The sequence below is a fragment of the Saccostrea echinata genome, unplaced genomic scaffold (assembly GCF_033153115.1).
Source record: "Saccostrea echinata isolate AGI-Se365-2 ecotype Australia unplaced genomic scaffold, CSIRO_AGI_Sech_v1 ptg000014l, whole genome shotgun sequence".
NCBI lineage: Eukaryota > Metazoa > Mollusca > Bivalvia > Ostreida > Ostreidae > Saccostrea > Saccostrea echinata.
The window spans coordinates 9585264-9598983 of record NW_026889763.1 but is presented as its reverse complement, the minus strand read 5'-3'; the positions used below and the strand labels follow the sequence as shown (position 1 = coordinate 9598983).

The 13720-nt window shown below is 31.0% G+C and overlaps 2 protein-coding genes across 3 annotated transcripts in view; both read right to left on the bottom strand.

Moving 5' to 3' along the window:
* LOC133187205 (coatomer subunit zeta-1-like) overlaps positions 1-13720 on the bottom strand; it is a 406408-nt gene that overhangs the window by 232417 nt on the left and 160271 nt on the right. The window lies entirely within an intron of this gene.
* Positions 1-13720, bottom strand: part of LOC133186728 (homeobox protein abdominal-B-like) — a 123479-nt gene that overhangs the window by 109038 nt on the left and 721 nt on the right. The window lies entirely within an intron of this gene.

The following is a 13720-nucleotide window of genomic DNA, read 5'->3' as shown; positions in this document are numbered from 1 at the left end:
TAAATGTTCAGTTATCAAAATACAAACAACTGAATCTGATGCTGCTGCTGAAAATCAGCAGAATCCAAAATCAACTTGCAATTCAACTGTCAGCTTTTTCAAATGCCCCAACACAATAATCGGGTTCATGTTTCGACATGCCAACTAGCGATTTTTTATTGTCCTTGCTAAAAACTGCGTTTTTATAATAACACAACAATCAATAAAAAATTGCATTGACATGTCTAGCATCAAATAATCTAACCTTAAATTGATTACCTTCATTTTGTGCAACATGCCATTACTGCACCTGTTCTTAATTTCGTGTACATGTATTCAAAAATAAAAAGCATCAGTAACTTACACATAGATTGATTGTATGTTGTTTTACGTCCCATTCAAGAATTTTCACTCATATAGAGATGTCACAATATATCGGTGAAGGGCTTCGAATTTAGACCTATACTCGGCACTCAGGGCTATTAAGTGCCGGGGAACCGGTCACGGTAGCCTATTGGTAGGGCGCTCGCTTCGTGATCGGGACGCCCAGGTTTGATTCTCTTCGCGTCAAACCTAATACGTTAATATAACATAGGTAGTGAATGTTCCTTTGCCAAGGGCCCGGTATTAGAAGTGAATGTCACGGGTCTTTCGAAAAAGACCTTAAAAACCGAGGTCCGGTGTCACGGTAGGCGTTGGCACGATCAGGAACCCTCACTGCTCAATTGCCCGGAGTGCCGAGTATAGGTTTAAATTTGAAGCCCTTCACCGGCTTACGGTGTTGTCTCTATATGAGTGAAAAATTTTCAAATGAGACGTTAAAAACATACAATCAATCAATGTAGTGCCGGCCGCTTGGCGAAGGAACAGTCACTACCTATTTTACATCTTAGGTTTGATGCGACGCGGCGAAATAGAATCGAACCCCGGCCTCTCGCCGAACACGAAGCGAACGCCCTATCACTAGGCTACCGTGACCGGTCCCTTAGACAAAGAACTGATAATGCAATAACGTACTACTGTAATCGTCTTTATTTTCACGTGTTTAATATTTTATTATTTCATATGTTGGTTTATTTCATGGTGGTATTAATTTCATGGTTACTGAATTTCTCTTTATCATATATTTGCAATTTTATAAATTATTTTTGAAAACATTAAAAGTTGTAGTAAATTATTAAAAATTAACGTTTCCAATGACATTTTTTAACCCGTCATTTTTATTATACTCAGGTTTTCTAATCATTTTCAATTATAAACTATTTTACTGTTACGAAATAGAACATGACCCTTTTTTGTATTACAAAACAAATTACGATTAAGAAGAACTTCTTCTATTGCAATTTATTTCTTTAACGTTGATTAAATTCTGATTTTCCTGTGAAAAATAAGTATTCGGTTTTATATATTTTATTTAAGTATAATCACTTACAATTATTAATTTGGTGAGCTTTTAGAACTGTTTTATATTTTTAGACTTTGTTGTAAGTTCTTTTGTGAAACAAGGCCCAGCGGCTTTTTTGATTTAGGTGTATAGATAATTCTACGCACCATGGATATGTCAAAAACGGCTTAACTTTCGCGAAAGATTCTTTAATCGAAGGCATATTGAAAGTAAAAATACCGCAATGTATATCACTTTTACTGTATATACATGTACTGTGCGTAAAAAAAATGCTACAATTATTTATCCCACCTAAATGAATACATATTCATACTTATATGCACAAATAAGTCCTCCGACCTTATGGAAGGTCATATTAATAAATTAATTACTATACCGTTGTTTTCATAAAAAAGAGAAAAAAGCAGGAATAATTCGACCAATTGAACAGAAATTACCATTTGTCGCCAACTGAGACCTATCGATTAAACTTTCAAGCATATAACTCATGGACAGACAAAGCGACGCTTTGGAAGAATTAATTAAAGTATGTCACTCGTGACAAATGTAACATGTATATCAAGAATTTTTTGAGAAGTTTATTTTAGATATCTACTCATTCAGCATAACTCAAAATTGGAAAGAAAATTGAAAGTTAGTGTACATGTAACTGGGAGACAATGCAATACATTTGACCTTTTTGCACGTAGATTGCAACTTTATGTTTATCTCAGTCATATATATCAGAGGTAATCATGGCAAATATATTATCTTTTATGTAACATGGTTTAAATAAAATACACATATATTATCCAAAAAAAAAAAAAAAAAAAAAAAAAAAAAAAAAAAAAAATTCATGCGAGTAAATTATTGTGTAATCTCTTTGCACTGATGAAATATAATACTTTAGGTTTTTAAAAAAAATTAACATTCAAAGTGATATTTTCTTATATAAAGCTTTTTATGAATTTAATGTTAAGGGTTAAAAAAGTATCATTTTTATATTTTAAAATCTGAAATAAAAAATTGGGACCAGTGATGTAACTTTGAGATAAGAGTCAAATTATGCAAGTTTCAGGCCAAAAAAGTAAATTTTATCTGACTTTTTCAATATATCTGCATTTTTTTTTTGCAAAGATTGTTGAAAAATGAATAAAATTTGTTCTAAATATCATTTGAAACCTACAGTGAATATTTCTGGCATACATTGACGTGATAATTTCTGAGAATAAAGATATTAAATGCCAAAATTCCCACATATTGAATAAATCAAGGTTCTACATTTTCAGAATGTTCTAAATATCCTTCCACCACAAAAATTAGCCCTGATAATTCTTTGCCAATTTTGAGTGTTGAATGTTGTACGATTTTCACTGTTTAATTAAAATATGTTACACAAATTGAATTATAATTTATATATTTCATATTTAAGGTTCGATCTGACCAAACTTTTCTCAGAGCTCACGAGGGACATACCTTAAAAACAGATCAAGATTATGTTTGTAAATACTCGTGCTGACTGTGATCCTGTTATATTAATAATCAATCTTCTTATACACTTTCAGGAAATGTTCATAGAACTTTGAAGATGCAGGGACACTAATTTCATAAACAGTCACAACAATTTTCACAAAAGAATACTTCATTCAGAGAGGAACATATGCAGAAACTGTAATCTGTGAAATTTTACTCAAGGAATAAAGAATTTCCAAAATTGATCTCTTGTTTGAGATATACTATCACTATATTAAAAAGATTAAAAAATTATATGTTGAGAAGAACCTATGGTGAAGTTGTATTTGAAAATGTATATTGATTTTTATCTATAGATGCAGAGGCTACTTAGTTTTAGAGATACATTTTCATGATTTAAAAAAAAAAAAAATGTTTTGCCAAGAGGACAGGGTGCATTCGAGACAGCCTGGTTTTTATACTCAAGAGGTATCTAATAATTGTGTATGAAATGAATTAATATAGTTGTATGTTTTTTATCCTAAAATTTCTGTAAATGAATTAAATTAAGTTAAATTGAAGATATTCTAACCAATCCATGGACTTTCTGACCACCGTGCATGCCATTACCTAAAATATTTTTTTAAAATTTATTGTAAGTTTACAAAATAAATTACTTAAGATGTTCAATTATAGACTATCAAATAATTTCAGTATCTACGAGAAAGAAAGGGTCTCTTAACATTCATTTTTCTTTGCATGAAATGTATGGAGATAACGAACAGTATTCAAGCTCAAAAGTCCATTAATGAAATATATGGAGATAACGAACAGTATTCAAGCTCAAAGGTCCATTAATCAATACAAAATAGGAGCAGAGCAAACACGGACCTCCAAACATCAGAGGTGGGATCAGGTGCCATGGAGGAGTGAGCATCCCCTGCCGACCGTCACACCCGCCGTGTGCTCCTTGTCATGATCGGGAAATAAACAATACAAATTTTGGAGAAGAGCAAACACGGACCTCTAAAACATAAGAGATGGGATCAGGTGCCATGGAGGAGTGAGCATCCCCTGCAGACCGGTCACACCCGCCGTGTGCTCCTTGTCATGAACGGGTAATAACAGAAATCAGTGTGTAAATAATGGCCTAACAATTAGTATGAAAAACGTCAGTCTGCATTTGACTTAATGATAAATTGTATTTTGTGACAAGGTCATTGTATCGACCATAGAACTTACGAAATGACGACTTTAAACGAGACTGCTGACATTCTTATTTCATCAACTTGTTTGTCAATAACTTACTTCGTTTTAGAAATTGTTCCTGCGTAGAGCATCTCTTGCGTATCGAATCAACTGAGAGATGTAAACCCCGTTTGCAGGTGATGAATGTATATTGCTGCCTAAGTAAGGGAAGTTGACGATTGAAAAGTTAAAGTCATCACGTTCATTATAAAGCTTGGTTGTTAGATTACCATTACCTTTTTTTTCTGGTAAAATATCTAAATATGAAACAGATGTGTCAGACTCTGTGGTATCTTTTATTTCAAGCTCACTGGGAAATATCATATCGACATACGAATGGAAATAACTATTATTAATTGACAATACGTCGTCGATATATCTAAATGTCGAGTTGAAGGCCACAGCAAGTGTTTTCTTCTTTACACGTACAAAATTTTGAACAAATTCTGCTTCATATGAATACAAAAATAGGTCTGTTTCACTTTCGAAGCAAATTGTCATTAACTATATATTTTGTAGCTTCGCTTAATTCAGTTTCAAATCTTAAAATTTTGGAAGTTGTCAAAGATGCATTTAAAAGGTTCATCGATATGGGTCAACGAGAATTTTAAATAATGCACCCTAGATTCTACTACGTAATAGTGGCTATTTACAAGAGAGCGAAATTAAAAATAGCTTAATTTGAAGCCGCGTAAATCTTCCCTGCTTATAGTAGAAAAAATATTCTAGCTTTAGAAATATCAATACAATATTTTTTTTTCAGTTTGGAGAGAAATATAATTTCGATTAGAAAATCAATTAATTTCTTTTCAACTCACATATCACTTTTAAAAAAAGAGAACTAGTGTACATGTGTATTTATGAACAATTGAAATTAAATTAATTTCAATATGTATATACACCGAACTCAATCAAAATAACAAAGCAACACATGTATAATTATATTGATTAGATTAATGGTGTTACATTTAAGAGTCTGACATCTGTTTTATATTTTAAATATTTCATTCGAGATAGATTGATTGCAACTAACAGCCACATTTTATGATAAACGTGATGACCCTAACTTTCTATTGTCAACTTATTTGGAAATGATATTTATGTCTACCAATTGATTGATACGCAAGTAATGCTCTGCAACTAATATCTGCAACAAATTTCTAAACCGAAGCAGATTACTGACAAATAAACTGATGTTACAAAGTACCGACCATCTTGTTTAAAGTCAACATTTTGCAAATCCTATGGTTTAAAATGAATGTTCAAGATTACATTGTACAAACTGACATTATGTCGAATATTTACTAACATTTATAGTACATGTATAAACTGTTAGGTCATTATTTCATAATGATTTGTCTAAGGATTACTACGTTTACCCGATCAAGACAAAGGGCGGATGTGACCAGTAGACATTGGATGATTACTCCGCTATGTCACCCGATCCCACCTCTCGTGTTTCTAAGGGTTTGCTTTTGCTCTTTTCTCACTTAATAATGTATAATTAATTTTCGAGTTGGCGTACTGTTGTTACTTTTACATGAAAGAATTTTGCTGTATTTCTTTAAAATCAACAGAACCGCCGCTGTTAATTCTCTTGGTAATGAAATAAAAAAAATATTTTTATTTCGATGAACATGTATAAATTAAAGGAAAATAGCAAAACTTGCAATAGGAACATATATGCTAACAGATACCAGCTTCGATCATAGATATTTGAAAATTAATTTCTTGGGGACTCATTGGTCTACTCGATATTCAGAATCAGCCATTTGTATTTATCTTGAGGGGACATTAATCAAATGTTAACATCACTGGCAGTAATTAATTAAGTACTGATCGACTTTTTCTGTTGTTTTTATGTAAAGATTTGTCAAAACAAAAGGCCATTGGGTAACAACGCACAACGGATTCACATTGGCCCTGTTGTTCGTAGGATTTCTTTAAAACTTTGATTAGCTACTGCGGCTAAACCCTCAGATCTAGACTTCAAATTTCAAACTACTTGGGGATATCAATATGAAAATCTGGGGCTCTGCAGATTTTTATAAGACCAATGATTTACCCGTATATCTTCGTATGTCAACTATTGGTCACCTTTTGTGACTATATCCCACAAGTAGCCCAAGGGACAATGATTTTAATTATTTTACCATACTTTCCTCACTACATGGTGATTGGATATTTGTATTTGACTAGTGTGGTCATGTTTATTATGAAAGTCTTTAAATACTTTCCCCATAAAATCTTTGGTCATTAAATTGAGGCCCAATCCTTGTCAAAAGGGATACAGTAAAACTCGAGCTCGGTTATAACGAAGTCACTGGGACCTATGAAATTACTTCGCTATGTCCGTTATTCGTTAGATCCTTATAAGGAATTCGTTAAATTTATATAGCTGGGGATCCAAGATAACTTCGCTATATCCGTGAATTCGCAATATCCGTGTTCGTACTAAGGGATTTGTACTGTATAATTTGAATAAATTCGAATCTTCACTACATGTGGTTACTTGTTTACTAATTTAAACTTCCTTTTGTAAGATTTTAAAGATTTCTTCCTAATTACAAGTATTCCAATATATAAAATTTTTATACTCCTCATGTGGCCCCAACCCTTGCACTGGGAGAAGGCTTGATTTGAAAAAAAAATCTTCTTTGTGAAGAAACGTTTTCTAAAGTTTTTCTTTTCTGACTCAGTAGTTCTTGAGAACAAGTTTTTGAAATTGTTTGCGAAAAAAAAGATATATATTTCATTATAAATTTTGACTTACTATTTCTAAATAATCTCCCGTTGGAAAGGGACGTGTCCCTTTATTTAAACAAAATACCATTACTCAGGGATGCTTTATGATAAGTTTTGTTTGAATAAGCAGTGGTTTTTGAGAAGTCAAATAGGGTAAAACTTTGACCAAAAAAGCATACCACAGACAGATGACGGGCAAAGAGTCAGGAAAACTTATTTAAGTTAAGAAAACGTCAAAAAGGAAGAATTTAAAAAAGTAGCTAGCATTTCATTTAGACACGGCACACCTAACATGAACCTTTTATCTTTATCGGGTGAATGGAGAAATCAAATCTGAATGAAATTAATCGCCCTACAATTTGTATTAAAAGCATCAGTCAGCATTCGACCAAATGGCAGAGTATATTTGCAGACAAAGTCATTATAATGACCACAGAATTTGCAAAAGGTCAACGTTAAGCGAGATTGTTGAGGCCCCTCCAAAATCACCTTATTTGTCAGAAGCCTGCTTCGATTTGGAAATTGAGGATGCTCCCGAATAAACTGGGAAACATAAACACAGTAAGCAGGTGATAATGGTATGATAAAGGGATGCTAAAGGTAAAAAATGTAAATCATATATTTAAGTTTGTTTACTATGACCAGTTTTGTGAATTTAGAATTTCACATTAATTCACTTTTGTTTGAAAAATAAATTATGTTTAATCCTTTATAATTAAGATTGCATGCAATGTGTAAGCAACTTAGAAAGATATAAATATTTGAAAGAGATACATTATTGGAAAAGTTTTATATATATATATATATATATATATATATATATATATATATATATATATATATATATATATATATATATATATATATATATATATATATATATATCAGATAAAATGTTCATTAAGATGCCAGCAAAATCTTCAGAAAAATACTGATAAAGCAGATTTGCTAACAGAAGGTCACTTGATAATTTAGGAGAGGTACTTGTTATGCTTAAGGAGACTTTGAGTGATAATAAAAAATTTCTTTAGTATTTTGCATGTGCCATACGGGAAATTTATAAGGTCAAACGCACCTGGAGCAAAAACCCAGAATTTATTCCTTTGTCCTTTGGCAGATAACGTGGGCTAAACAGTCAACTTTGGGCTGCGGAATGCAATACATCATTTAAAATTTCATGCGTTCGTTATATATTTTTGATTGAATTTTTAGCATTTCAGGGTTTTTTTTCTTTGAGAAATAAATCCTTCAGAGTCTCATTCATATCAAATTACAAAATCTCAAGAAATCCCACACTCAGTGTGCATGGACTTATGTTATAGTGCGCCATTAGGTACAAAAGGTGAAGAAAAGCCATTCATGTATGTATCTATATCGAATAAAAATACAGAGAGCACAATCTATATTCCGTCTGTAAAACGTTTAAATTGTTTAAATCTCTTGTAATGTCAAGGCAGTAAATCTTATAATCAGTAAAATTCCTTACTGCAAACAGTCATTGTGTCGTTAATTAGCTTAAAGATGCTAAAGTAAACCCACACCCTCTGATGCGGAACGTGATCATAATCTTTTCATATGGTGGAATTTTCTAAGACATGATTGGGACCAAACAAAAAGACTGATACATTGATTTTTCATAAACCCCGTATATTTGTTCAATCAGAAATTAACTAACTTCTCTTAATTATTGATGTAGCAATTTACCATATACACATGCATTTGGTGTTTATGTCTCCAATTTGATTAGATACGCAAGAGCGTGTTCTGAGTACGACCAACCTCTAAACCGAAGCAGGATACTGACATATGAATTGATATTACAAGGGTATCAATTATCTCGTTTAAATTCAAAATTTGGCATTCTATGGTGGATACAATGACGTTGTTTGCAAAAACAAAACGTCGGTGGGTTGAATGTTGACTGACATGTTCTTAATACAAATTGTTAGGCCATTATTTCCATAATGAACTAAATACATATTACCCGTTAACCCAAGACAAATGGCTCAAGGCGGGCGTGACCGGTCGACAGGGGATACGTACTCCTCCATGGCACCCCACTCCACTCTAAAGTTTTCAAGGGTCCGTGACTGCTCTGCTCACAATTTCTATCGTTTATTTGGATTTTGAGCATGATTACTGTTCGCAAGCTTCATATTTCAATTATAGTATAGAGATTTCACAAAGGTCTGTAATTGTCGTAGCCAGTGCTATTCCATTGTTGATACTAGTCTACTTTCAGTTGATTCGATATGCAAGAGCATGCTCTACGTATGAACAATTTCTAAATCGAGGTAAGTTATTGACAAACAAATTGACGAAACAAGAATATCAACAGTCTCCTTTAAAGTCGTCATTTCGTAAGTTCTATGGTCGATACAATGACCTTGTTCGCAAATACAATTTATCACTAAGTCAAATGCTGACTGACGTTTTTCATACTAATTGTTAGGCCATTATTTACACACTGAATTGTCGACGGATTTTTTCGTTATTTCCCGATCATGACAGGGAGCACACGGCGTGTGTGACCGGTCGACAGGGGATGCTCACTCCTTCATTGCACCTGATCCCACCTCTGATGTTTTAGATGTCCGTGTTTGCTCTGCTCCAAAATTTGTATTTTTGATAGTCTTTTGAGGTTGAATACTGTTCGTTATCTCCATATATTTCATTCAAGTAGATCCTGTTTCTAAAGAATGTTTTCAGTAAATAACTTATATAAGATTAAAGACATCTGCGAGATAGCATTCCGATGAAACTGCTTTTGAAACAAATGATTGTTCTAAAAATTACAGAGCAAACTTAATTGATTGAAAAAAAAGAAAGAATCAAATCAAGCATTTTACTTAACACTGTCAATTGCCTTTCGAGGATTTGATATAACAATTCTTTATGATATTTGAAAAAACGAAATCATTTTTGACTACAATGTATACATCTCATTTTGTTTTCACACTGAAAATAACTTTTTATTTATTTAAGTTGATAAATTTTAATCTCACTCCTACAGATATTTTTTGCAATATATATAATTTTAATAGTTTTTCATTATATATATGTATATATAGAAAATAAACACTGTAACAGTTTGTAAATATCCTAACTGCGTATATCTTTTTAACATAAAATATAGCTTAGACGTATATTAAGCTACAAAAATATTCAATTTTTATGGTGACAGTTGTACAAATATCAAGGCAAAAAATTTTCGAATGTTTTGAAATGTAGATGTTTTGTTTAATAGTTCTGGAAAACTTTTATTGCTTCTTGATGTATCTTTTCCACAACGTACTTCATTTTATTTTCTTTAAATGCGCATGCGGTTTATACCTCCACTGATTAGAATAAGCCCACCCAAACACTTGTCAAAAATAGTCTTTTTACGACTGCATAGAGCGCTTGCCTGAAGTGGACCACACAATGTAAAAAGCAGCTTCATATCTACTCAGTGGCAAGAGACATAAACCTACCCTTAAAATAAACGTTTACATGGACAAAATCGAACATCTCGCAGACGCATTGGCAGCGAAAGATAACTCCAACAAAGCGACCTTTGAATTTCAGCCATATCGTAGTGTTTGGAAATTTCCACAATTTCCACTTAGTGTTCATTCAGAATAATAAAGAAATGCTTCATATTTACATGAACATAAAATTTTAGCCTTTGATATTTCTAAAAGCTGATAACATTGTTATACAACATTCACATACACTGTATATAAACAGATGTGTAAATAAATATGGAAATGCAAGCTTGGTAAAAGTGAAGAAATAATTGACATGTATAAATAAGGAATAGTTCTGAAATGCTATAATTAAAAAAAATAATAAAAAGTGAAAATAAGACCATCATCTAATAGTCATCTTGTACGAATTGTTGACAAATGAATTACTTACGTAATTCCTCAATGCCTGCTTCAATATCTTTCTCGCCCAGATTTAATGTAGTGAATAAAACAATTCAACGGGAAAAAATAAAATGCTATTGGAGGAAATAAAAAAGCCAGAAATCACGTGACAGATATTCTTTTTTGACTTTATCATATTCTGACTCTATTTATTGCGAGACATCAAAAGATGTTACAGATGATCTAATAAAAATTCAATTCCACGATCACAGCAATAGGCCATTAGCCTATATTTCTGCCCGAATTTTTTATTAGAGTTCCCTACAATCAATAATACACTATTTCTCGAATTAAACTTGCATCTATGAATATTATACAGCATTAGACTTATCATTTATTATATTTTCCTGTCTCATACAATGTATATATACATCAGTTTAAATACCATATGTCCTTGTTTTTGTTTTTTATGCTTATAATTATGATATAGCTGAAAATTACGAATGAAAATAGGAAAAAATATAGACAAAAATAATACTTAAATAGTGAGTTTAAAGAAACTATCATTAATTCAATGCTGACTGGCGTTTTTCATACTAATTGATAGGCCATTATTTAGACACTGAATTGTCTACGGATTTTTCCGTTTTTTCCGATCATTACAAGGATCACCTGGCGGGTGTTACCGGTCGGCAGGGGATGTTTACTCCTCCATGGCACCTGATCCCACCGTGTTTGCTCTTCTCCTGATTTGTATTGTTTGATTGGACTTATGAGCTTGAATCCTGTTCGTTATCTCCATATTTCATTGCTAACAATAATTGAAACTAACTCTTATGGACAGATGTACATATAGAAAAATATGCTTTCGATACGTTTTATAAAGAAAAAAGGGAGAATTATTTCATGAGAGAACTTACGTACATCAGTGCATTATTTTGTTTGCATATACATTTCCTGTGAATTGGTTAAAAACATTTTTTTTCATTTGTTTTCCACTAATTTTTAATTTTTCTTTTCATCACATAATCTTGTACATTGTTTTTCATATGCAAAAACTTCTTTTTTATTTAGTGGAACAGTCGTGTACACCAATAAACTGCATATACTTATCATATGATTTGGAAATGCAAATTTCTTTATTTGTCTTCCCATTTATCTTTCATTTTTTAAAAAAAATAATTTATTCTTGTAAATTGTTTTATATATACATGTGTACCGTGAATTCCTAATAATTAACTGTGCTATACAATAAAAAATTTGTTTGATGTTCAAAAGAATTTCTATTACAGATTTAAAATTCAGAGATTAATTTCAATCAGTGATAAGACACAGTTTTAGTTTTGTAACCCCTTTTATTTATTTAGAATATTCATGCATTTATAAATATTTTTTTCCTACATATACATTCTAATTGTGATTTAATGTGTTTTTTAAGCGGACAAAAGAACTGAAAATTGTGGAGAAAAATAGCATATTTTAAACAAGTCAATAATTGTCTTTTTTCCCTTTAAAAGTTCCAGCTATAAATATGTTTAATAATAAAAAATTGGTTCCTCAATAATCTTGACGGAAAAAGGACCAATTAGCAAACGTCTTTTATTTGTTAGCTCAGCTAAATAAAATGAATACATTTCCTCCTGAGTAAAATAATGACGAGAGTTGTGTCATTGGAGATACCAATATTAGACATTCTAAAAAAAGGTGTAAGAAATTTATTTTCGGGAAATCGGAAGTTTTGAAGAATCGTAATTAATTTTTTCAGAACAAAAAATAACAATAAAATATCCCTTGAAAGTAGATTTATAATCTATTTTAATCAGTGCCTCAAATTTCCAAACAATTTGCTTTAAATTAATACATTGTAATAATAAATGAAATAAAATATACATGTACTTGTTATATATGTTTAAATTATTAAACCAATTTATTTATTTAATTTTATCATTTTGTATTTCAAATTTTACTTGAAATTTTATATTTCATAAAATCTATACAAAAGTACGATTTTCTTTAATGTATCTTTGAAAAATAAGGAAGTATATGTATTTGTTTATTGTCAAGTGAAGGAAAGCGTATTATTTATCAATCTCATAAATATTATCCCTTTTCAGCGTATGGGAATATGTTTAAAATTTGAAGAGCATCAAATTTTAAAATAATTATAGATAATTCAAAATCAGTTAAAATAAATATAGAAAATATTTTGATAAGTAAGTTGAAAACGATCCTGTCAGAGATATATGTTTAAGTTAAACGGACAGGAAAAACAATGAAATGCAAGAAGTATCGTAATATACGAAAAGTTACTTCAAATGTTTATTGTGAGAACAAAACATATAAAAAATGCCATAGTAATCGATTTCATATTATGCTTAATCTCAAACCTCTTTGTTTCCCTTTTGCACCAATTTAACAAAAAGATCCCGATTTAAATTATTCCATTTGAATATCCCTGAACAAGATACATTCTTTTCTTCTGAAATAAAATTAATTAATTTGTATCATTCTTGAAACAAGATGAAATTTAAATATTGTCCCTATTTATCTAACTAAACAAATATCGTCAGAATTATTTATCAAGGGAAAATAAATTTGATCGATTCTGTAAATAGGTTCCACGGAAGCGTATTAGTGCCATTTTGATATTTTTTTATTTTTTGGTTTCTACACTTTAATATGTTCTAACTGAACCAATGTAATCAATAATAATAAAAAATATACCTAATTTTCATGAGTGAATTAATATACACGTGTACATATACATGTATATGTTCTTCAGGTTGAAAAGGCAATAATATTTTTTGCAGGAAAGGATTGATATGTTTAAAAAACAATATAATGCTATAATCATAGTATTGGGATCACTTGCGATTGTTTCATTTTGATTGTTTACTGATGATAAATTACAGTGACGTCATAACAAAAGTTGGCAATGAAGCCAATAATACGATAAGTAAGATTATTTTCTGTCACATTTTAATGAAAGAAGAAATCGATCGCTTGTGTACATTGAAACAAAAACTATTTTTTTTAATTGTAAAAAAAATTAATATATTCT